General features: G+C 42.5%; 1 non-coding gene across 1 annotated transcript; it reads left to right on the top strand.

The window, feature by feature from the left end:
- Window positions 1–20,885: 20,885 nt before the first annotated feature.
- Window positions 20,886–20,992, top strand: LOC113000889 (small nucleolar RNA R71). Its single transcript, XR_003266209.1, has one exon. It is a non-coding gene; the product is annotated as a small nucleolar RNA R71 (small nucleolar RNA).
- The last annotated feature ends 3,423 nt before the right edge of the window (window positions 20,993–24,415 follow it).

The raw sequence follows: 24,415 nt of genomic DNA, 5'->3' as shown, positions 1-24,415 counted from the left end.
GTCAACAGGCTTGTTGGGCCGTGATTGACGAAGGGTGCAGAAGACGACGTTAGTCTCTGCATGCTATCAGGCTTTTTGTCTTACAGATAGCAAAAGAAAGTTTTGAAAGTGCGGACAACCACTTGGGTATCTCCGCATGTCACGTGACTCCAGTGTCAGTATGACAGAAATTATGGGGCGGCTGACAAAAGCGAGGCTCTTGCTCCTACGTATCCTCAAATGAGGAATTCAGACCTACGTAGTTTTGGATAACTTGTGAGACTAAAAATAGTCTCGGTGTCTTCTTCACTAAAATGCGAACATGCTTTAGTTAAGAGACAAAACTTCTAACTGATCAGAGCAACATATTTTGGATGAAAAACAATGTGTCTACCGGGGAAGGGGAGTATGCTGATGAAATCTTCTCATAACCACAAATGAGATTTTGGATGTTAGCATTTCGTTTCTAAATGACCATTTAGAGGAAACACTGGGTCCAACAAAAATAGAAGAAAATCACTCAAAGTGTATCAATCTCACACAGGTAAGTGTTTCATCCTAATTCCGAACCATAGATATGTCATGACTTGATTTTGCAAATCATTTCCTATCAAATGAAAGATTACATGCGTGATCATGGATCAATAGGACTTTTTCTTGGGAATGGGTTTTTTTGGTGGGAAATTTGGCTTTGAGTGTTTTTGCCTTTTCCTTTTCTGTTTTTGCTTTGTGCGGGGCGAAAAAGTCACCGACGCACAGGATTTTGGTTGGTAATCAAAAGGAGAGGGCCGCTTTAGGTTGTGGTTTCCTTTCTCTTTTTTTTTTGTTTTCTTGGTGACAATTCTGTATTGTTCAGATATTTTCTGGTCCAAAGACCTTTCTGCATGTTTCTTCTGTTTTCTTCCGATCTTTGATCGGGGATTTTCTTTCTTCTTTTTTTTGCTTTTTTTTTGCTTTCTCTCCCTCTTTTAATTTGGAATTTTCTTTCCTTTTTTGCTTTCTCCCTTTCTTTGATTGGGAATTTTCCTTCTTTTTGTGTTTTCTTCTGAGGGCAAGGATTGATATTCTCACCCTGGGTCAAGGTTTATGGTAAGTTGGGATTTTGGCTCAAGGCTTGTAGCACGGTTGGACATGATATATGTCAGGTTTTGGTTTGGTTCAAGGATAAAAGGGGATGTCCCACATTATTTCCATGACACAAATGCAACAATGATGATTCGGAAATTGTATGCAAAACTAGTCATGCATGCGCCTATGCGGACACTCAAGTGTCAAACTTTTATGGTCATGTGATGCCAGGGCTTAGGATTCATTTCCTCTATTTAAGACAACCCAGTGCTTCCAAAATATGTTCTTTTATCAATTTGTGCATTCATCCGAGTCCATTTTTGGGTGTTCGAAAAACTTTCACAACATTTACCCTTCATGTGTATACACAATTTTTTCAAAAACTGGTTATGATCAGTGAATTCTTTCAAAGAAAAGTTGGAAGTTATCTCTTTTCACAAGCATGTTGTTTTTTAGCCAGACAACTTATTTTTCTTTTTTCTCTTTTTTTTTCTTTTTTTTTCTTTTTATCGTGTTTTTATTTCTTTTCCTTGTTTATTTTTGTTTTTTTCTTTTCATGAGGTATTTTACTACCTAAACATGTGTATATCTTTGTGAGGTATTTTTGCTATATACATGCATATCCAAGGTATCTTGCTACCTAAACATACATATATATATTTTGTGAGGTATTTTTGCTATATATATGCATATCCAAGGCATCTTGCTACCTAAACATACATATATATATATATATATATATATATATTGTGAAGTATTTTTGCTACATACATGCATATCCAAGGTATCTTGCTACCTAAACAAACATATATATATTTTGTGAAGTATTTTTGCTACATACATGCATATCCAAGGTATCTTTCTACCTAAACATACATATATATATATATATATATATTGTGAGGTATGACCACCTTACGAACTTGTGCTTGTTTTATTCAAATTCCTAGGATCATGAGCAACTAGGTGTGTCCTACTATGATTTCAGAAACAAAGGTGATCAAATAACAAGCAAAGATTTAAAAGGTACTAGGTTGCCTCCTAGTAGCGCTTCTTTAACGTCTTGAGCTGGACGTTTTATGACTTGTCGGTCATGGACCTAGAACTTTGCTTACCTTTGGCTTTGGACTTGGTCACTTATTGGTCGGCCATGTGTCGTAGGCAATACTCTAACCTTTTTGTGGATGAGCTGAGGGGCTCTGGAGGTGGCGGCAGTGCATTTGTTGCCTGTTGCTGGCCATCCCCAGGCTGCTGTGGTGTTTCGCCTTGCGCTTGCCTGGGGGGCGTAGTACTTCTTGATGAAAGCTCGGTTAGTAAGGGGCCTAATGACCTTGTTGGGGGCGATGAGCACTCTGTAGAACTGATAGAGGCCCGTAATTAGAGCTGGAAACCCTAAGACCCTGTTGGACTTCTCCGGGTCCACTGGGTGTCTTGCGGGCGTGATTCCTGCAAGCAATAGATGACATCAGAAATCAGTTGAGAAAAGTACATACTTACCTATGTTATGACGGCATGACCTTGCTGGGGGGAACGGGCACCCTGTAGGACTAACAGAGGCCCGTAACCAGAGCTGGAAACCCCAGGGCCCTGTTGGGCTTCTCCGGGTTCGCTGGGTGTCTTGCGGGCGCAATCCCTGCAAACAATAGATGGCATTAGAAATCAGTTGAACCATATGCATACTTACCTATGTCATGACAACACAGACCAACCGATACTTTCGCAGGGGGAGATCGGTATTGCGGTCGCTGAGCAGAATGTTGCTAAGTAGCAATGTCATTTATATCTGTGTAAGAGTGGTCATGTTGGTGTGCATGATCCACACTCGTTTCTTTGCAGTGGCACGGGTGAAACCTTGCCCCAGTATGCACAGTAGCTACGCGATAGCCTTTCTCTGATTGTCCTCGCACAGTTGGCCCTCCTGTGAGATCAAGGGGTGGCCCAGGAAAAAGAACTGATAAAGGGAAATATTGGCCCCATAACCGGGAGCGCAAGTATCGGTTAAGCATTTAAGGGCAGAGGACCTTAAATTCTCTTAAGGCGCAGATGTGGAGCCCTCTGAAAGTAAGGATGCGTAGCCCTCTAAAGGCGAGGACGTGCAGCCCTCTGAAGGTGAGGGCATGCAGCTCTCTAAGGACGTGTAGAACTCTGAAGGCGAGGGCGCACAACCCTTTGATGGTGAGAACGTGTAGTCCTTTGATGGCGAGGACGTGTAGTCCTCTGAAGGTGAGGGCGTGCAGCCCTTTGATGGCGAGGACGTGTAGTCCTCTGAAGGTGAGGGTGTGCAGCCCTCTAAAGGTGAGGACATGTAGTCCTCTGAAGGCGAGGACGTGTAGCCCTCTGAAGGTGAGGGCGTGCAGCCCTCTGAAGGTGAGGGCGTGTACCCAAGGGTCCACCCTTATGAGAATGCAAGAGATTGACTCATCGAGAGGGCCGATCATCCCAAATTCAAAAGATTTGGACATTAGATGTAGGAAATCTATGCAGTTAACATGATTTTTAGGGATGCAGATGTATGCAACCTTTGAAATATGGTAAATGTGGACTTCATATGAAACAATGCAATGCAACGGAAAGTTGTACAATGTTCATGACATTCTTTCCCTATTTTGTGATTTTTATTTTGATTTAAATTTTTTGGAAAACACAGATTGACTATCCATTTGAAAGAGGTGATAATTCATGCAACCTTATCCTATCTTTTGCAAATCTCTCCGGGAATTCCCTCAGAGTGTATGTTCTGTTTAATTTAGTCACTTGACCATTTTGGAGTGACAACAATGGAGTCATTTGATGTTTAATTAATCCATTGAAATTCCAGGATTTGTCCCGCATTGTTTTGTTTAAAAACATCGACGGGTGAGAACTTTTGATCTGCCCCTATGTTCACTTGAGGCTTATGCACGATGTCCCTCATTGCCCCAGTGTAAGGTTTTGAGGTACCAATCGTTGTCTTTCGTCATGACCTTGTAGCAGGGAACCTATTGGGTGAGAAATTCCAATTTGCCCCTAGGTTTACTTGAGGCTCATGCACGGTGCCCCTCATTGCCCCAGTGTAAGGCTTTGAGGTACCAATCGTTGTCTTGTTTTCACAACCTCGTAGTGAGGAAGAATGAAAGAAGCAGTTGATTCTTGCAAAAAGAATTTTCCAAGGACGAGAAATAGTTGAAGGATTTTTCAGTTGATGGATTTAAGTCAAATGACTCCTATTTAGAAGCAAGATGTTTTGATGTTTTGATGATGCCAAAGGATCAAGTGCTTCTAAGTTTTATTCAAGACAAGAATCCAAGAAAATCAAGATATATGATCAAGTTGATCTCTAGAATCCTAGGAAGGGGTTTCCAAATTGAAAAAGCAAAAGGTTTGGCCAAAGAATTTTATCTAAATCATTTTAAATTGAGATTTACTCTCTAGTAATCGATTACCAACAGCTGAAAATGTTTATAACAGTCACTAGAAATTTGAATTCAAAATTTATAATGTGGAATTGATTACACAGGGATGGTAATTGATTACCAGCAGTTTATTGAACGTTTTAATTCAAATTTTAAAGCCTGTAATTGATTACACAAGTCTTGTAATCGATTACCAGTGGGGATTTTCAGAAAATAATTTCCAAGAGTCACATCAATTCAAATGGTTTATTAATGGCCATCAAAGGTGACTTGGAAACACGAATTTAAAGAGAGTTTTCATTGCTCAAAAAATTTTATCCTCTCAAAAGATTAAGAGTTTTTCTGAACTGAAATGTCTTATCCTCTCAAAAAGATTCCTTGGCCAACCACTTGCATGTTCAATAAGGAATTTTGATTGATCTACATTGTACAATTTATCTCTTTTAAGAGAGATTTCTTCTTCTCTTCTTCTTATTTTTGAAAAGGGATTAAGAGACCATGGGTCTCTTGTTGTAGAGGATTCCTGAACACAAGGGAAGGGTTGTCCCTGTGTGATTCAGACTTTGTAAAAGGAATTTTACAAAGAGAGTGGAAAATCTCAAGTGGGTTGCTTGAGGACTAGACGTAGGCACGGGAAGTGGCCGAACCAGTATAAATCAAGTTTGCATTCCTCTCTTCCCTTAAACTTTTTTTATTTATTGCTATTTATCTTTTGCTTTAAAGAAGTTTATTTTGAATTGTCTTTTGAGTAATTCATGTTAAGGGTGCATTGTTAATCTAAAAAGAGAGAGTGAAAGTTTAATTGGGGAATAGTCTTTGTATCTTAATTCAACCCCCCCTTCTTAAGATAATTGAGGCCATTTGTCCAACATCCTATTCTTGATAACTCACTTCTCTCTAAAAAGAAAAACTTTCCGGAATGATAAAATGAGGTCACATGAACGTCTATATTTTTACTTGAAAACACAGTCAATCAAATCCCTTTTTTATTTTTTATTTTGAAACTTATTTTTGCTTTACTTGTCGTTTTACGGCACCCCACCAACGTGCAGGACGAGTAATCTCTGATTGAATGGTCTTGGAAGTCAACACTCAGAAGCGTAGGTCGCTTTGAGCAAACAAACCAATGGCTTACACTCACATTCCAGTGGAAGTTGAATAAGCAAAGATGTGTTTGTGAAAGGATGAGAGAGACAAGGATGTCAAATTCATTCATTTTAGCATTGTAACTGTGGTTTACAATAATGGCATAAACTTGGAAATCCTGATGAATCATTAGAGACACCTGACAACAGCCTTCAAAATTGCCCCATGTGTGGTGTCGCTTGTCAGCGTTAGGATTCAACAAGCGATTCTCCTCAAATTTCAGCCAGCCCACATCAATTAGACTTTGCACCTTGTCATACCCTAATTTCGTCCGGGGACCTTTGCTTAATGACATGCGACCTTTGTTTGGTCCTTGTAAGGTGCTTGGCACCCATCATTAGGCAATTTGTGAAATTCCGAGACATGCCGGAAAACAAAAGAAAATATTGATGCACAATCCGTAAGGTTCCGTGACACACCGGAAATCAAATGGAAGCATCGTTGCATAATTAGTGAGGTTCCGTAACATTCCGTAAGTCAAAAAGGGGATGATTATGTAATCCGCAAGGTTCCGTAACATTACGGAAAGAAAACAAGTATCGTTACAAAATTCGTAAGTTTCCGTAACTTTACGAAAAAAAGAATCACCAAAAAAAGCAAAGGGGGGTGTACTTAGTAAAAATGGGGGTGCAAATAGCAACCAGGCCCACTTGGGCCCTCTAGAAGATTCCTCCAGAAGGCTGTTGCTTTTGGAGGAAGCAACCCTGCTCGCCTGGGCGAGCTGGGCGGCAAGCATCTCCCCTATTTTGCTATAAATAGGGGAGGAAGTGAAGAAGAAAGGGGTTCAGCCCCTTAGGCACTTCTCTCTCTTTCGAATTTGCTTGGAAAAATTGTTTCCGTGAAGAAAATCTAAGCCGAGGCGCTTCCGAAACGTTTCCGTGAGGAATTTCGCAAAGGTTTTGACCATTCTTCGACGTTCTTCATTCGTTCTTCATTCGTTCTTCATCGTTCTTCGATCTTCAACGGGTAAGTACCTCGAACCAAGCTTTTCGATTCATTCTATGCACCCGTGGTGGTCCACATTGTGTTTCGTGTATTTTTATTCTCGTTTCATTTACTTTTTATACCTCCTTTTGACGTGCTTAAGCCATTTTATTTAAGTCATTTCTCGCTTAAACTAAAAATAAAATAAATTTCCACCGATCGTTTGAATTGTATTATCCGTTAACTTCGGTTAAAATCAATTCCGACCGTTCGGTCGTGCCGTAACCACGTTGGAAATAAAAAAAGAGGTAAAATAATAATATAATAATAAAAAAAACACCTTTTAGTAAAATAAAGTGGAAAATCAATCGGACGTTTTTCTCTTTGGGATTTCTCATTCTTAATCGAATTGACTAATAACTAAAGTGAAACTAAGGTTAAAATCAACTCGCCTAGTCAAGCTCGTCCATAAAAATAGGTTTTTGAAGTTTGTCATTTTCAAATTCTTACTAAGTAAAATGGATCATTTTCAAGGTCCAACGCCTTAAAATGATCACCTTTTAAGTAAAAAAGAATCACTTGATAAAAAAGAACTACGTAGGTCTGATTTCCTCACCGCAATTGAGGAATACGTAGGAGCAAAGGGAAACACCCTTGTCGACCACAAAAAGAGAAAAATATAAAAAGGGTATAAAGGATATAAAGACATAAAAAAGGGAACATAAAAAATCAAAGTCATGTTTGCACATTCGATTAAAGGCTGCCGTCCCTTGGGACGGACGTGTGGGATGCTAATACCTTCCCCGTGCGTAAATACAACTCCCGAACCTTTTCACTTAAAAGTTCGTAGATCGCGTCTTTTCCGGTTTTTCTGACGTTTTCCTCAAATAAACGTTGGTGGCGACTCTGCGCGTATTCCTTTCGTGGAACACGCATCCCGCCGAAGGGTAGGTTGCGACAGTTGGCGACTCCACTGGGGACCGTTTTTAGAGAGTTAGGCCATTTAATCTTGTGCAATGTTTTACCGTGACTTACCCCTTTGTTGGTTTCCCTTCATTATGTTCTTGTGTATATAAACTCTTTGTTGCTTTTAGTGCGTTTTAAAATGTATGCATGAAGTAAATATTTATTCATTTGATGCACACAAACACCAACACTATTTGCACACACTGTGAGTGAAAAAGGGCCCTATACCCGGGTTCATGGGAACATAAGGAGTAGAGGTGAATCTGTGATCATGCTAGGTCTCCGACTTGCTTGATTACAGTGAACCCTCATCTAGAGCTTTTCTCTTTGAAAACTTATTGTTGCTAGTAGTCCCTACTGCTGCAATATGTTCTTCGAAGAAAATGATACCTCTAGAAACTATCAAAAGAGATATGACTACCTTGGGGGTTATCACTAAATGCCTAGTTAGTTCTCTCCCTTATAGGTCCCTTAAATAGGGGCACGGAGCAAACACGCTGCGTGCCATTTTTCACACTGCCATGCATAAATATCATGTACCCTTTTGCTTATGTCAGTGGATATTGTCATGCTATTGCGCCTTTTGCATATGCATAGGGGTTCTGTCTTGATCCCCTCTATAGACAAATCAATGGAGGGTCCGGGTCACCGTTTTAAATACATACGTTGGGGCACTTTGCTACCCCTTGACGTTGTATCTAAGAAGGAGACAATTCCTCGGGCCCCCGCATTCCTAAGTTGCATCTGTGTCATATGCATTCCTTCATACATTCATCCATTCCATCCATGAGATATCGGAGTTTTGATTTGCACCAGCTTTTTGTCTCACTTTAGTAAGCATGGGGACAAATCAAACCGGCAAGAGGTTTTACCAAGTCAAGGTTAAAAGCCTAGATACCACCAGCATCAAGGAATTAGGGCGGTTGATGGAACCTCTCCAAATGCAAGCTTTCCGCAAGATTTACGGAAAGATCTTAGAGTTGACCATAGCAGAGGTATCCATAGAAGCCATTGCATCGCTCACCCAATACTACGACCAGCCGTTGAGATGCTTCACGTTCGGAGATTTCCAATTAGTACCAACCATTGAAGAATTTGAGGAAATTCTAGGATGTCCTCTCGGGGGAAGAAAACCATATCTTTCCTCCGGGTGTCTCCCCTCTTTGAGCAGAATTGCAACTGTGGTCAAGGATTCAGCAAGAGGTTTGGACCGCATAAAACAGACTCGGAACGGCATAGCGGGCCTACCACGGAGGTACCTAGAAGACAAGGCGAGGGGTATGGCCAATCAAGGAGATTGGGTCCCGTTTATGGATGTGTTAGCTTTGCTAATTTTTGGGGTCGTCCTCTTTCCAAACGTGGATGGTTTGGTGGACCTAGCAGCAATCGACGCTTTCCTTGCATACCACCATAGCAAGGAAAGTCCGGTGGTAGCTGTCCTGGCAGATTTATTTGACACATTTGACCGAAGGTGCGAAAAGAGTAGCGCACGGATCATCTGTTGCTTGCCCGCCCTCTGTGTTTTGTTGGTTTCACACTTGTTCCAGCAAGACACAAGGCATCCATGTCCGCTCCTGAGCCATCGCTCGTGTACTGAAAAGAGGAGAATAGATTGGGACCTGCTTTTGGCCGGGATAGGAGGTAGAACAATCAATTGGTTCCCCCGATGGAAGGAAGAAAAGGAGGAAGTCCTTTTCTCATGTGGAGGGTACCCAAACATTCCGCTGATAGGAACGAGGGGTTGTATTAACTACAATCCCGCGCTTGCTATAAGACAACTAGGGTACCCCATGAGGGGAGCACCGATGGAAGAAAGCATGTCTCCTTTCCTTGTGAGGGATTTCGGCGCACAAAATTGCAAGGCTATACAAAGAATCCATAAGGCATGGGAAACCCCGTTAAGGAAAGATCAAGAACTTAGGGGCATTTGTAATGGCACCATTGGTGGTTACCATGAATGGCTGAAAGTTCATATACGAGGTTTAGATTGGCTCGCCAAGTTAAAAGTCGTCAGCGAAGAGAGTTTTGAAGCACCGGAAGAGGACGAAGAAGTCCAAGCTCTCAAAAGCAAGTTAGAAAAGGCGAAACTTGCCAAGGAGAAGTTCAAGTTGGCCGCTACACACATCCGGAAGGAGTGTGCCGGATTACGGGAAGAGAATGCAACTACCGCACGAGCCCTTGAACAAGAGACCAAGAGGGCTCGCAAGGAAGAGTATGGCCGGAACAAATTTCGCAGAGCTCTGTGGGGTAGCAACAATGAACTCAAGCTGCGAAGGGAAGAGAGGGACCAGTGGCGAGCACATAGCATGGTTTTGAAAGAGGAGTTAGTTGCCTGTTCAAGGTCCAAAAGGAGCTTGTCTCAGCGTTTATGCGAGACGGAGACCAGCATGCTAGCTATCATTGCCAAGTACCAAGAAGAGTTAGGTCTAGCCATGGCTCACGAGCATAGGATCGCGGACGAGTATGCCCAAGTATACGCGGAAAAAGAGGCTAGAGGAAGGGTGATCGACTTTTTACACCAAGAGGCAACCATGTGGATGGATCGGTTTGCTCTTACCTTGAACGGGAGTCAAGAACTTCCCCGCTTGTTAGCCAAGGCCAAGCCGATGGCGGACACCTACTCCGCCCCCGAAGAGATTCATGGGCTTCTCGGCTATTGTCAGCATATGATAGACTTAATGGCCCACATAATTAGAAATCGCTAGGAAACTTGTATGGTCTCTCAGACCTTGACTAGATACAACCTTTTTTTGAAATAAAATGAGTTGGTCCCATGTTTCTACTTCAAAAAGCTTGTGCGAATCAAAATCACTCCTGCATTTTATCTCTAGCATGCATTCTTTCTTTCTTTACCCACTCCTCACGTTTGGTTTTTTTTTGGGGAAAACACCATAACTAAACGCGCCACAAGGCATCCCTATCGCACCAGATCCAAATCTAGAACGATGGGTGATCAAGAGGAGACACAGGAACAGATGAAAGCCGACATGTCGGCTCTGAAAGAACAGATGGCCTCCATGATGGAGGCCATGATAGGAATGAGGCAGCTCATGGAGAAAAACGCGACTACCGCTGCCGCTGTCAGTTCGGCTGCCGAAGCAGACCCAACTCTCTTGGCAACTGCGCACCATCCTCCCTCAAACATAGTAGGACGGGGAAGGGACACACTGGGGCATGAGGGCAGCCCTCACCTGGGATACAACCGAGCGGCTTACCCTTATGGATTGCCGCCCAACTACTCACCACCCGTCTAGCAAGACGATGCGGGCCATATTGCTTCTCCCGTCCTTGAAAGAGAGCCTCCTCAACAGCCCGACGAGGCCCACAAAGACCCTCAAGACTATGCTCGAAGGGATGTCGAGTTCTATCCCCTGATCCCCGAAGGACCGGCACCCAGCACGTTGCCTCAACCCAACATCACGACACAACCAATGGTTTTGTCCACGGAAGGACCGCCCCCGGCAACTGAAGAAAGGAGGAAGCTCGATCTCCTCGAGGAAAGATTGAGAGCCGTGGAAGGATTTGGGGACTATCCCTTCGCAGACATGACGGATCTTTGCTTAGTACCCGACGTTGTTATCCCCCCGAAGTTCAAAGTGCCTGACTTCGACAAGTATAAAGGGACGACTTGTCCCAAAAATCATCTCAAGATGTACTGTCGCAAGATGGGCGCACACTCTAAGGATGAGAAGCTATTAATACACTTCTTTCAAGATAGTTTGGCCGGAGCCGCAGTAGTTTGGTACACTAATTTGGAAGCTTCCCGTATTTGTACTTGGAAGGATCTGATTACTGCCTTCCTAAGGCAATATCAGTACAATTCCGATATGGCTCCCGATCGCACTCAGCTGCAGAATATGTTCAAGAAAGAGGGTGAAACCTTTAAAGAATATGCACAGCGGTGGAGAGACCTGGCGGCACAAGTAGCTCCTCCCATGGTTGAGAGAGAGATGATCACCATGATGGTAGACACTCTGCCAGTGTTCTACTATGAGAAGCTAGTAGGTTACATGTCGTCCAGCTTCGCGGACCTAGTGTTCGCCGGGGAAAGAATCGAGGTAGGGTTGAAAAGAGGAAAGTTCAATTACGTCCAACATTTAATGGATGCTGGATGGCTGACCTTCCAAGAGGATCGGCCCAATGTGAGAACCAACCCGCTCGCCAATCATGGAGGGGGAGCAATTAACGCCGTTGAGTCCGATAGGCCGCGCAAGTCTAAACCTTTAAGGGATGTGGCAACCCCTAGGAGGTTTATCTTTGAGGCCCTGCAAAAGGGAGGTGTGATTCCCCATGGTGGGTGTAAGGAGGATTCCTGTTTGCTGCATTCCGGTGAGCCGCATGACATGGAAACGTGTTTGGGAGTAGAGGAATTGTTACAGCGGATGATAGATCAAGGTCAACTGGAAGTTGGCAATGAAGGAAAAGAAGAGCAGCATATATGCATGCAGTCCACGGATGGGAGCAGTATTGCGAAGCCCAAACCCTTGGTGATATACTTCACTAAGGGCACAGCTTCGCAAAAGCCTGGACACCCCTTAGCAGCTAAACCTGTTCCTTTCTCGTACCAAAATAGCCACGCAGTCCCATGGAGATATGCACCTCCGAGGGGGGAGGAAGAAGAAGCCACCGACGTCAGCTCGTTGTCGGCTAAGGGGACAAATATCACGGGGCTGAGTGGTGTGACCCGTAGCGGTCGTGTGTTCGCGCCTCCGGACCTACCAGTCCAACCCGTGGACGTCAAAGGAAAAGGAAAAGTGGGGGAGGAACAAGGTGGCGAAGCACCCCACGCTTCGAATAAAGATATTCCGGAAAAAGGCCTTCCAGAGAAAAAGGATGGTAAAAAGGAGGTGTCGCTAGAGGAAGTCAGCGAGTTCCTCCGTATTATCCAGCAGAGCGAATTCAAGGTTATCGAATAGCTCAACAAAACCCCGGCCAGGGTCTCGCTGTTGGAGTTACTCATGAGCTCCGAGCCTCATCGGGCTCTGCTAGTGAAGGTTTTGAACGAGGCCCACGTGGCCCAAGATATCTCGATAGAAGGTTTCGGAGGGCTGGTCAATAATATCACTGCCAACAACTATCTCGCCTTCGCCGAAGAAGAAATCCCCGCCGAGGGGAGAGGGCATAATAAGGCTTTGCACGTATCAGTCAAGTGTATGGACCATATCGTAGCCAAAGTGCTCATCGATAATGGTTCCAGTTTAAACGTGATGCCTAAGAGCACTTTGGAGAAATTACCATTCAATGCTTCCCACTTAAAGCCGAGTTCAATGGTGGTTCGTGCCTTCGACGGCACTCGCCGAGAGGTTAGGGGAGAGATCGATCTCCCAGTACAGATAGGCCCTCACACCTGCCAAGTTACCTTCCAAATAATGGATATTAACCCCCCCTACAGCTGTCTGTTGGGGCGCCCGTGGATCCACTCAGTAGGAGTTGTTCCCTCAACACTCCACCAAAAGTTGAAATTCGTAGTGGAAGGGCATCTGGTCATCGTATCAGGCGAGGAAGACATCTTGGTGAGCTGCCCATCCTCTACGCCTTATGTGGAAGCCGCAGAGGAGTCATTAGAAACCGCTTTCCAGTCTTTTGAGGTGGTAAGCATTTCCTCCGTGGACTCTTTCTCTGGGCAAACTTGCCTGTCCGATGCAGCAGTAATGATGGCCCGAGTTATGTTGGGGAACGGTTACGAACCCGGAATGGGTTTAGGCAAAGACAATGGCGGCATAACTAGCTTGATAAATGCCAAAGGAAATCGTGGAAAGTATAGTTTAGGCTATAAACCCACTCAGGCGGATATAAAGAGAAGCATCGCGGGAAGAAAGAGCGGTGGTCAAAGCTCGCGGTTGAGACAAGAAAGTGAAGGAAGCCCGCCCTGCCACATAAGTAGAAGCTTTATAAGCGCGGGTATGGGAGACGAAGGTCAAGTGTTCGCGATATACGAAGATGATGTTCCGAGTACATTGGATTTGGTACGACCATGCCCTCCTGATTTCCAGCTAGGAAATTGGCGAGTGGAGTAACGCCCCGGCATTTACGCAACGAGCATAATGTAAACCTTTACGATTTTAAAAAGCTCTATAGTTGGGCCTAGGCTTTAGAGTTTTTCCTTTTGTTAAGGCTTTGTGTCTTTTGTTTTTGAATTTATAATACAAGGATCTTTCTTCATCTGTTCCTACGTCTCTACCCATTCTCATTCATTTGCATGTTTACTTCTTTTTCTGAAACGGCAGATCCGATGACGAGTCCCCCGAAGGTACTAATACCCGGGACCCGCCTATCGACTTCGAGCAAGAAATGAATCAAACGGAAGATGAAGGAAACGAGGATGTGGGACTTCCCCCAGAATTAGAAAGAATGGTCGCCCATGAGGACCAAGAAATGGAGCCTCATCAAGAAGAAACAGAACTAGTAGACTTAGGAATTGGCAGTGGAAAAAGGGAAGTAAAGATAGGCACAGGTATTACCGCACCTATCCGTGAAGAACTAATAATCCTGCTAAAAGACTACCAAGACATCTTTGCTTGGTCATACCAACATATGCCCGGTTTGAGTTCTGACATTGTACAACACCGATCACCTCTAAATCCCGAGTGTTCCCCGGTAAAGCAGAAACTGAGAAGGATGAAGCCCGAAACATCCTTGAAGATAAAAGAAGAAGTGAAGAAGCAATTTGACGCTGGTTTTCTGGCCGTCGCTCGGTATCCGGAATGGGTTGCTAACATTGTACTGGTCCCTAAGAAAGATGGGAAAGTACGAATGTGTGTGGATTATCGGGACCTGAATTGGGCCAGTCCCAAGGACAATTTTCCTTTGCCACACATCGATATCCTCGTGGATAACACGGCCAATTTCGCTTTATTTTCCTTCATGGACGGTTTCTCCGGTTATAATCAGATAAAGATGGTGCCAGAGGATATGGAAAAGACTACCTTCGTCACCCTGTGGGGAACGTTCTGTTACAAGGTGATGTCCTTTGGACTCAAGAATGCCGGGGCAACTTATCAACGGGCCATGGTGGCCTTGTTCCATGATATGATGCATCGAGAAATCGAGGTCTACGTGGACGACATAATTGCTAAATCTAAATCTGAGGAAGAACACCTTGTCAACCTGCGGAAGTTGTTCGAAAGGCTTAAGAAATATCAATTAAGGTTGAACCCCGCCAAGTGTACCTTTGGGGTCAAATCAGGGAAATTGCTTGGTTTCATCGTGAGCCAGAAAGGGATAGAGGTAGACCCCGAAAAGGTGAAGGCCATTGGCAAGATTCTAAAATTGAAAATCAACCCATAAACACAAGCACATGAGGATCAAAAGGTCTTTTAAGGTTGTATTGGGGCCAAGGACAAGGTATGGAGAAATATGGAATAAGTGGCTAAATCCCAAAGGAATAGAGGAGCAAAGGGGAATAAGTGCATATTAAGAAAAAAAATAAGAAAATAAAAAGAAGTAAAGATAAAAATTAAACATGAAGAGTAGAACCAAGAGTTTCATCATTCTTGTGCCATTTAAGATCTTATTCACTCAACTTTATTGCTTTTCTTTTTCTTTTTTTCGATTTTTTTTTTTTTTTTTTTTTTTTTACTCTTTAGCCTTTGAGAAGCAACATTTCATTCAGCATGTCCAACATTTAACCAATATACAATGTACATCAAGTATGGCCCAAAATACATCATGAAGCATAGCCAACAAAACAAGTTGTCCAATGAAACAAAAACCCCCCACACTTATTCCCAAAACAATTCCAAAGCTCCAAAATTCCTTAAGGATATGGTAATATCATGGTTTTTCACTTAAGGCTTGTAGTGAGCTTCAAAACAAGGAAAGGGAAACAAGGCTCAAAAGGGTTATCAAAGGAATTAATTCAAGGTAAGTCTATTTGGCTAGAAGCTTATAAGAACAAAATTGCCTTAATCATTTCTAAATATGCATTAGGACGCATCAACAAGAATCAAGCCAAGGCTATTGTGCAATCAATCAATGGGGCAAAACACACCAAATGATTATAATGATGGATGGCTCAAATTCTCACAAAGGTAAAATCATCACTTTCAAATTGAGCTTTCAAAACTATCATGACATGTAGAGAAGAATCAAGGATTTCAAGTCACAAAATGTCAAGAACTTTTATTTTCAAAAATATTACCCATTTCTTGAACATATCCTATAATTCAAAGAAAAACATGCAAAGTCGTACGTGCACACGAAATTGACCCAAAATATTAAACTGAAAATCCGATGAAACTAACAACATTAACAAATTAACACAACTAACAAATTAACAAAACCAACAAAACTAGCAAAACCAAAGAACACTCCCCCCCATACTTAAACAACACATTGTCCTCAATGTAGCACAATTAAAAGATTAAAAACAATTAAATCATCAAAGAGAATCGGACAAGTGTAATAAAAGCAAAGAAGGAGATAGGAAAAGAAAAACTCCCTAAGTCATGGTGGAGGAAGAGTAGGGTGGAGTAAGGAAGTCTCTTCCACCACTACGTCCACTAAAGAAGGGTTCGTGAGGAATGGCTTAAGTCGATTTCCGTTGACCTTGAAGCTCTTATTTGTGGAGTCGCTTTTGATCTCAACTGTACCATAAGGAAAAAAATTAGTAACAACAAAAGGACCAATCCACTTAGACCTCAACTTACCACTCATGAGTCCAAGCATAGAATTATACAATAACACTTTTTACCCAACCACGAAATCTTTTTTAACTATCATGCTATCATGGATCTTCTTGGTCTTTTCTTTGTAGAACTTGGCATTCTCGTAGGCTTCTAGGCGGATTTCATCTAACTCACTCAGTTGCAACTTCCTTTCCTCGCCAACTTGATCCATAGAGAAGTTGCAAGTCTTCACTGCCCAGTATGCTTTGTGCTCAATTTCCACTGGAAGATGACATGCCTTTCCAAAGACAACCCGATAAGGAGACATTCCTATGGGTGCTTTGTAGGCAGTCCGATGTGCCCAGAGAGCATGATCAAGCCTGGTACTCCAATCTTTCCTGCTTGGCTGCATAATCTTCTCTAGAATTCTCTTGATTTCCCTGTTAGAAATTTCTGCCTGTCCATTAGTCTGGGGGTGGTATGGTGTGGATACCCTGTGTACCACCCCGTACTTTTTAAGCAGGGCATGCATTGTCCTGTTGCAAAAATGGGTTCCTTGATCACTAACAATTGCTTTAGGTACTCCAAACCTGCAAAACAGATTAGACCTGACAAAGTCTGCGACAACTTTAGCATCATTAGTTCTAGTGGGCTTGGCTTCCACCCATTTTGAAACATAATCAACTGCAAGGAGAATATAAACATAACCAAAAGAGACAGGAAAAGGACCCATGAAATCTATACCCCAGACATCAAACACCTCACATAATAGCATAGGTTGCTGAGGCATTTGTTGTCGCCATGTAAGTGTATTTCCTGCTCTCTGACACTGCTCACAAGTGCTGCAGATCTTCCACGCATCTTTAAAGATGGTGGGCCAATAAAAACCACAATCAAGCACTTTGCGAGCTGTCCTTTGAACACCCAGATGACCTCCCGGTGCGGAAGAATGACAGAACTGCAGGACTGAGTCAGTCTCATGATCTGGAATGCACCGTCTAATGACCCGATCACTGCACAATTTCCACAAGTAGGGGTCATCCCAAATAAAATGCTTAGCATCACTTTTAATCTTATCGTTTTGGGCCTTAGATGCTAAGGGAGGAAAAACAGAGGCAACTAAATAATTGACAATGTTAGCAAACCAGGGAGTAGAAAGAGAGTCAGAAATACTATACAATATATACAAATGATCATCCGGGAAATCATCCTGAATAGGTGAATCTGCATCAAAGACACGTTCGATCCGACTCAAATTATCAGCAACTAGATTTTGTGCTCCGCTCCTATCACGGATCTCCAAGTCAAACTCTTAGAGCCAGAGCATCCATCGGATCAACCTAGGCTTAGAATCAGCCTTCTTCAACAAGTACTTTAGAGCTGCATGGTCAGTATAAACAATAATGCGAGTACCAAGCAAATAAGATCGAAATTTTTCAAGAGCAAAAACTATGGCTAGAAGCTCTTTCTCAGTAGTAGTATAATTTGCTTGGGCAGCATCTAAAGTTCTAGAAGCATAATATATCACCCTAGGCAATTTATCAATTTTCTGAGCAAGGACAGCCCCCAATGCATAATTTGATGCATCACACATAAGCTCAAAAGGGGTTGTCCAATCGGGTGCCTGGATGATGGGGGTGGTAGTTAACGCTCTTTTGAGGCAATCAAAAGCCTCTTTGCATCTGTCATTAAAGTCAAACTCCACCTCCTTTTGCAACAAGTTGGACAGTGGAAGGGCTACTTTGCTAAAATCCCTTATAAAGCGCCTGTAGAATCCTGCATGACCAAGAAAAGATCGCACCTCTCGCACACAAGAGGGGTAAGGCAATTGTGAAATAACAGAAATTTTTGCAGGATCTACTTCAATACCCTTATTGGAAATAATGTGGCCTAAAACTATACCTTGCTCAACCATGAAATGACATTTTTCAAAATTTAGAACAAGGTTAGTTTCAATGCATCTATTCAAAACTTTTTCCAAACTATTCAAACAGCCATCAAAAGAGGATCCATATACAGTGAAATCATCCATAAACACCTCTATGCAATTTTCTAAAAAATCACTGAAAATACTAATCATGCACCGCTGGAAGGTACCAGGGGCATTGCACAGGCCGAAAGGCATCCTCCTATAAGCAAAAGTGCCAAAGGGGCAGGTGAATGTGGTCTTTTCCTGATCCTCAGGAGCAATAGTAATTTGCATATAACCAGAAAAACCATCAAGGAAACAGTAGTGGATTTACCTGCCAGGCGTTCAAGCATCTGGTCAATGAATGGCAGGGGAAAATGGTCCTTTTTGGTAACCTGGTTCAGCCTCCTATAGTCAATGCAGACTCTCCAACTGTTCTGCACCCGAGTAGGAATCAGCTCCTCCTTCTCATTTCTGATCACTGTGAGGCCAGTCTTTTTCGGGACTACCTGGACGGGACTCACCCATTGGCTGTCGGAGATAGGATAAATGATTCCAGCTTGCAAAAGCTTGGTTATCTCCTTCTTCACTACATCAAGAATCACCGAGTTGAGTCTTCTCTGTGGCTGTCTTACTGGTTTAGCTCCATCCTCTAAATTTATTCGATGCATACATGTGGATGGGCTAATACCAGGAATGTTCGCCAGGGTCCAGCCTATAGCCTTCTTATGCTTCTTGAGAACTGACAACAACTTCTCCTCTTGCTCATCAGCAAGGGAGGCAGATATAATCACGGGAAAACTCTTGCTATCATCCAAGTAAGCGTATTTTAAATTTGATGGCAGAGGCTTCAATTCTGGTGTGGTCGGCTGGACAGTGGTAGAAGGAGATGGTTTCTCAGCCTTTACCTCATAAAGAAAGTCAGAGGTATGTGTACTTCCTGAAACATGGTTAGTCCTATCTGACTCTATAAAATCAATCTCAAGAGGTAAAACACCACCACCAGGCATGCAATCAATATCGCTCTCAGATTCACTCTCAGCATCAAATTCAGACATATGATCAAGTACAATTTCAGACTCAATGCATGAAGAGTGAGAGGCATGCAGATTAGAATAAAGATCAGTCATGTATTCATCAACAACATGGTCAATTATTTCAGCACGAAATACAGAAAGATCTTCAGATGGGTATTTCATAGCATCTAGAATATTAAAATGAACAGTTATATCACCAAACTCCATGGACAGTGTGCCTGCATAAACATCTATCTTAGTTCTAGCAGTTTTCATAAAGGGTCTGCCTAGAATGATGGGAATTGATCCTTGAGAAAATCCATCTTCCATATTCAAGATATAAAAATCAACAGGGAAAATCAGTTCACCAACTCTAACTAAGACATCTTCTATGAAACCAACAGGATAGGCAACATTTCTATTAGCTAAATGAATTACCACATCAGTTGACTGTAAGTGACCTAGAGATAGAGAATTAAAAATCGACAGAGGCATAACACTAACAGAGGCTCCTAAATCTAGCATGGCATTGTCAAACTTACTATTCCCTATAATACAAGGTATGCTGAATGTACCTGGATCTTTGCATTTTTCAGGAATTTGAGGAACAGATTTACCAATCAATGCGGAGACATTTCTGCCCATGCTAATTCGTTCACTTCCTTTAAGCTTCCGCTTATTAGTGCACAGCTCCTTCAAGAATTTGGCATATCTTGGAATTTGCTTTATTGCATCCAACAGAGGTATGTTTACCTCTACTTTTCTAAACGTTTCCAAGATCTCTTTCTCTGCCTCTTCCATTTTTTTGTTGGAAACTGCTCTTGGAGGGAATGGAAGAGGGGGAATGTGCTGCTTCTGCAAATCAGCATTACCTGTGGAAGAAGATTCACCTGCACAGAAATTGTTAGGTAGATTTTTGTCATCACCTTTTTCTGCAATAGAGTGAAGTTTGGCAAGTTCATTTGCAGATGAGGAAGGTGCTATGGGTTGAGGTCCTTGACACTGCTTTGCCGACCTCAATGAAATGGCACTGACATTTTTGGGATTTTGGACAGCTTGAGAAGGCAGCTTGTCAGAATTCTGGGACTGTTGTTGATTCAATTGGGTAGCTAATTGTCCCATCTGATTGGTTAAGCTCTGAATGGAGGCTCTGGTCTCTTGCTGAAACTGCATGTTCTGCATAGTCATTTGCCTCACAAGTTCTTCGAGGGAAGGTTGTGGAGGGGCCTCAACTGTTGGCTGTTTCTGGGGTTGTTGCTGTTGTTAGATTGGTGGAGGAATGTATGGTTTGCTTGGGCCAGCAGCATTTTGGAAGGAAGGAGCAGGCTGCTGTTGTTGTTGCTGAGGGCTGGACCATCTGAGGTTAGGGTGATTCCTCCATCCAGGGTTGTATCTGTTGCTGGAAAGGTCATAATTGCTCTGCTGTGGTTGATTTTGCTGCTGAGGTTGAGGAGGTCTATTGTAAATATTTGCAGCATAAGCTTCAGGCTGCTCAATTGCTCCAGGTTGCTGCATGGAAGGGCAAAGGTCTGTATGGTGGTCAACAGAGGAGCACAAACCACAAACCCTTGCGACAGGTACAAATTTTTGATTCAAGGCCAGCTGGGTTACCAAGTTGACCAACGCATCCAGTTTGCCTTCAAGCTTCTTAGTTTCAGATGATGCAGATGGGTTTGTAGCTACCTCATGCACTCCTCTAATGACTATGGCATCATTTCTGGCGCTAAACTGCTGGGAGTTGGAGGCCATCTTCTCAATTAAATTTCTGGCTTCAGCAGGAGTCATGTCTCCAAGGGCTCCACCACTGGCAGCATCTATCATACTTCTCTCCATATTACTGAGTCCTTCATAAAAATATTGGAGAAGAAGCTGTTCTGAAATCTGATGGTGGGGGCAACTGGCACATAGTTTCTTAAATCTCTCCCAGTACTCATACAGGCTCTCTCCACTGAGTTGTCTAATACCTGAGATATCCTTCCTGATGGCTGTGGTCCTGGAAGCAGGGAAAATTTTTTCTAAGAATACTCTCTTAAGGTCATCCCAGCTCGTGATGGACCTTGGAGCAAGGTAATACAACCAGTCCTTTGCCACTCCCTCTAATGAATGAGGAAAAGCCTTCAGAAATATGTGATCCTCTTGGACATCTGGGGGTTTCATGGTGGAGCAGACAATGTGAAATTCTTTCAAATGTTTGTGCGGGTCTTCACCTGCAAGGCCATGAAACTTTGGAAGCAAATGAATCAGTCCAGTTTGAAGAACATATGGGACATCCTCATCAGGGTATTGGATGCACAAGCTTTCATAGGTGAAATCAGGTGCAGCCATTTCCCTTAGAGTCCTCTCACGAGGTGGAGGTTGTGCCATGTTCTCAGAATGTGCAAAATCAGAATGCTCCGAATCAGAATGCTCAAAATTATAATGCTCAAGATCAGGATGTTCAAAATCACCAATAACAGAATGCACAGATTCCCTAGTTATGGAATGCTCAAAATGATCAAAAGGTATAAAATGATGCTTAACTAATCTATGAAATGTCCTATCTATCTCAAGATCAAAGGGTTGTAAGTCAGATGGATTGCCTCTAGTCATACACTACATTCAGCATGCACACAGCTAGTTGCCTTGTCATGTAAATAAAGGTGTAGGTTTGAACTACAGCTACCCTCAAATGATATCCAAATGACTTGAAATTTTGTGAGCAACCTTATAAAATGATGAGAAGATAGCACAAAAAATTTCAGACAAAAATTCAAAGTCTAACTATGAAAGCTAAAATTGGTAGGTTAAGAAAAATAAGTGAATAAAACTTGAAAAATAAAAAACTTTTGACAGAATCGCTTTTTTTGGACGGTGGAGACCTCGGCCGTGGCCGGCTGCCACGGCGTAGGAAATTTTTTTCTACCCCAAATGCATATATAATAATTGCGATTCTGATAACCGGAGCAAAAGTTATGGCCGTTTGAAGTTTTGACAAACACAAAATTTGCTAGTTTTTTGAAACTTTCAAATCTGACCAAACTAAAGTCTCTAGCTATTTTTCCCACAAAATATGGATTAAAAGAAGTTACCACAAAAAAATTCAGCCAAAAATAACAACCCTAGCTACTAAAAAAAAAAATCCCAAATAATTCAGCATGGGTGGTCGCTAAAATCCGTCTCTAATTGATTTCTACTACAACTCTCTTTTTCCGCAAGCTGATTTCTACTACTACTCTGTTTTCAAGCACAATCTTCACAACAAAACACCCAAGACTGAAACAGGGGAAACGCTTAATGGGAAAACTGAAACAGAACACACATTAAACAAAATACCAGGACACTAAACAACACTAACACACATAGTAACACAATACTAACAATTAAACATAAAACACGAAAGGATTAAACACACAACACTAGCTAGCTATTATGAACCTTTGGACACTGCTCCCCGGCAACGGCGCCAAATTTGATCGAGGCCGTACCCGAATCAAATAAACATGAAAATGCAGTAACTAGGAAGTGATCCTAGGTCGTTTCCCAACGAGCAGTGACAAGCCAAATGTTCATAATATACTTGCAGTAACAGTAACGATGGGGGGGGGGGTTTGGTTATTTGGTAATTAAAGAGTAGAACAAATAAAATGGAATACGAAACTACTAATATTAAAAACGGGTTGTTTCCTCTGATTCAGAAGCCACTCTCTTATCCTGGGTTATGGAGAATTCGTCCCTAACAGTCAACCACTTAATCCAACCCTATTTCAATTTACTAAGCGAAAATCAACTTAGGGTTTTCAATACGTGATTAGGCACCACATACACCAATTAGCCCTTCGTCCATTAAGCATGAACGCAAGTTAGGCTCAGAGGCAATTAATCGAACACGAAGCGTGCACTGATTAATATTCACGAAATTGGGATACTGGTGAAGGGAGAATTGCCAGGAAACCACATTACAAACGAAACCTCAAAGAGAGTTGGGCTTCGTCCTCAAAAGGAAACAACACCAGAAATTCTAGCCTTCCATGGATTCAAATAGAAAACGCAAATGAAACATGAAGCAGAAACATAAATGAACAAGAACATAAATGAAAGTAGAAGAAGAAGCAAGAATGAACTCGTAATTAGAAGCAAAAATCGAAAATTTGCATTAAGAACGAAAACTGTAACAAGGGAACAGAAAAACGTGAAAACCTAAAACCAAAGCTCTGAATAATGAAAATAGCATAGCAGAATAGAATGCCCTGCACAAATCCCAAGGCAACTATTTAAAAAGAGTCACTCAAAGTCCCTGGGCCCTATTACAATACTCTGGCCCAAAACGAAATAAACACTGAACAACATAAAATAAAATTGCGAAATTTCCTAATTAGAAATTAACTAAGGTAAGCGCTGCTTTATTTGCCCTCTTCAAGTCCACAACCAAAATCCGGATTAAGCCCAATGTTTCATTAATTCCTGAAATTAGATTAAAAACATCAAATTAGCTAAATGAGCCCAAATAATAAAACTGCCTAATTAATTGACAATTAAGACCAATCAATAATTAAAATGGTGCAAAAAGGGTTTAGAAAATAGAAGAAAATGATGGCACATCAGCAGCTCACCGCCATTTGTGAGCCGTTGTTCAAACTCTTACGCAAAAACCAAACTGATCGCTGGAATGAGGATTGCCAAGAGGCTTTTGGAAGGATCAAAAAGTGCCTTATGAATCCTCCCGTGCTTATGCCACCAGTACCTGGAAGGCCTCTCATCTTGTACATGACAATCTTAGACGAGTCAATGGGGTGTATGCTGGGGCAACACCTAAGTAAGAGCGCGCTGTTTACTGCCTAAGTAAGAAGTTCACGACCTGTGAAATGAATTACTCGTTGCTCGAAAGAACGTGTTGTGCTTTAGTATGGGCATCCCATCGCCTAAGGCAGTACATGCTTAGCCATACTACCTGGTTGATATCCAAGATGGACCCGGTTAAGTACATCTTTGAAAAGCCAGCTCTCACGGGACGACTCGCCCAGTGGCAAGTCCTGCTATCCGAGTTTGATATAGTCTACGTCACCCAAAAGGCGATAAAAGGAAGCGCCTTAGCAGACTATTTGGCTCAACAGCCTCTTAACGACTACTAGCCCATGCATCCTGAATTCCCGGATGAGGACATCATGGCCTTGTTTGAGGAAAAATTGGACGAAGATTGGGACAAATGGACCGTATGGTTTGATGGAGAGTCAAACATTCTAGGCCATCGCGTTGGGGCAGTATTGGTCTCTCCGGACAATCAATGCGTACCTTTTACAGCCAGGCTAGGATTCGACTGCACCAACAACATGGCCGAATATGAAGCATGTGCCCGGGCCGTCCAGGTAGCAATTGACTCCAATGTCAAACTACTCAAGGTGTATGGCGACTCAGCGTTGGTAATCCATCAGC

Source organism: Glycine max, chromosome 20 (genome assembly GCF_000004515.6).
Source record: "Glycine max cultivar Williams 82 chromosome 20, Glycine_max_v4.0, whole genome shotgun sequence".
Taxonomy (NCBI): Eukaryota; Viridiplantae; Streptophyta; class Magnoliopsida; order Fabales; family Fabaceae; genus Glycine; species Glycine max.
Note: the sequence above shows the minus strand (reverse complement) of the source record. Positions and strands in the feature narration are given on the sequence as shown.